The following is a 2,198-nucleotide window of genomic DNA, read 5'->3' on the forward strand; positions in this document are numbered from 1 at the left end:
TATCTATCTCTCCCGGGGATTTCTCCGTCCTCTCTATCGTCCACATGTGCAACATCTTTGTGAAGAATAGAGGCTCCTTCCACATCGTCAAAGAGTAGCTTCTGCGTGGTCGGCTGGTTGTTTAAGAGTGTAGGTGCACAAGAATGAGAAAAGGCTTGTAGTCATGGATTCAGGAAACCCTTGCAGAGTGATGCACTTAAATGGCACAAGTGAATTCAGAAAATTCTGCACCATGAATGTTGAGGACATGCATGGTGGAGAAAATGAGATTCATATTCATTGCTATGTGTTAAATGACATGGTTCTAGCTAGCCAGGATCCCTGACGAGTCGTTCTATTTTACAAATATAATAATATTATATGAGGAACCTTCTAATATTAAATTTTTGGTGATAAATTAACTTCACCTTGGGTGCAAATGTCCATGCTTATGTGTGCAAAATCATTCAATCAATTCCTCAGTCATTCAGTTTAGTCACATACATGATACCATGCCACAGTGGAATTGCTTTTAGGTACATAAAGCAATACATTAAATGATGAATTGTAAATCAGAAATTTAGAAAAGCGTTAGGTTACCGGGCAAGCCCTCGCTTAGCCTGGTCCAGCAAGGAAGCGTAGGATTCGGTTCCTGGGCAAGATTACCTCGTTACCGGCGAACATTCAAATAGTTACCGTCCCATTAGGAAAAAGGTGGCTATCAAAGCAATTTGGTGTCACCAGTGCTTCATCCCGATCCTGCTCCATATTTCTTCGCCTGGCTCTTGGAAAAATGCGTGGCCTCTTCCTGTGTCAGCCTCTTCCTATGTCAAGTTGTTTGCCTGTTATCTCAGGATGTAGACCAAGAAGATATGAAACATGGATCAACACACTGTAAACAACAGTAACTAGGTTCTCGGACAATGCGGCCATGGGTTTTCCTGGTACCACTCATTCCTAGTTAGAACGGTACATGTGATGTGTATGTGTCTTCTGTTTGGTTGTCGGCTTCTCATATATCTTTGCTCGATTAATCAAGGGCTCAGCCCAAAGGTGTCATCACTGAAAAAACTAGCGCGCTATAACGTCGTTAATAGCGTGTAGAGAATTGCTACGCTAAATTAAATTGTGTACAATGTCTCGCTAATAGCACGTTATAGCGCGCTATAGCACGCTAATAGCATATTTCAGGGGCCGCGCTATTTTTTTCATTGGGTGTCATAAGTGTGTGTATATATTAGGTGTCCACAAGGCTAACATGTTTTTTTTTTCCGAAAAGGACAAGGCTAACATGTACCGTAATGTATTTGTGTACCGTATAAACAATGTCCTTTGCACATATTAGGGGATACAATTACAATTCCTGGAGGAAAAAAAGATGATGACGATGCGTGCGGCGCCTGTGGCGACCGCCGCGAAGATGGCGGCCTCCGCCGGCCCTGGGCGTAGGCACGTCGGCGGCCGGTTTTGGGCGCTTGCGGATTCAGAGGATGAAGATGATGACGACGGGATCTGGGTCGGAGATTCGCCGGAGTTGTATTCGCCAACGACTTCCGACATAATCTGTGAAGCTTTCAATCCCGGTTATTCGGAGGAGGAAGTTGCCATGGTTGTGGACGACGTCGTGCCTTGCAACGATCCGGCGCGGGAGGGACTTAACCCTGAGGATAAGGTGGAGATCGTTCGACGGATTGTTCACCGGAGGACGGCGGCTTCCGCGCTCCGGCCATGGAAAGGACCAATTCCCAAGGTATGCCTCCAGCCCATTACTTTGTCGGATTTCTTCCTGCCGGATTCGTGGACGCGGGTGACTAGAAAGAAGAGACGGAATGGCCGGCCGGTGGTGGCGCAGCCGGCGTCGGCAACCTCCGCGGCGGCTCAGATACGAGCGGCCAGGGAGCAGCGTTTGAATCTGCTGCTGGGCTTTCCTGGGCCGGCGGGTGAGCGGGCCTACGTTGGCATGTCTGGGTATGTGGCCCAGCATGCCAACTGCGAGGCAGGGCGGGCCGGATTGAACGATCCTGGGCATGAGGCCCAGGTAACATCGTTAGTCGCTACGGAGGACGTAGCCGCATCTGTCTCGCCGCCTCATTCTCCTCCTGATCGATCTCCACCTGCGCCTGCGCCTAGGGTTTGTCGAGCTCGTGCGGTTCCCAGGCTTCGTACGTGTGGGACTGGCCGTGCTGCATGTATACCGCCTCTCGCTGCCATGGCTGGGT

This window comes from Triticum dicoccoides, chromosome 5A (assembly GCF_002162155.2).
Source record: "Triticum dicoccoides isolate Atlit2015 ecotype Zavitan chromosome 5A, WEW_v2.0, whole genome shotgun sequence".
NCBI lineage: Eukaryota > Viridiplantae > Streptophyta > Magnoliopsida > Poales > Poaceae > Triticum > Triticum dicoccoides.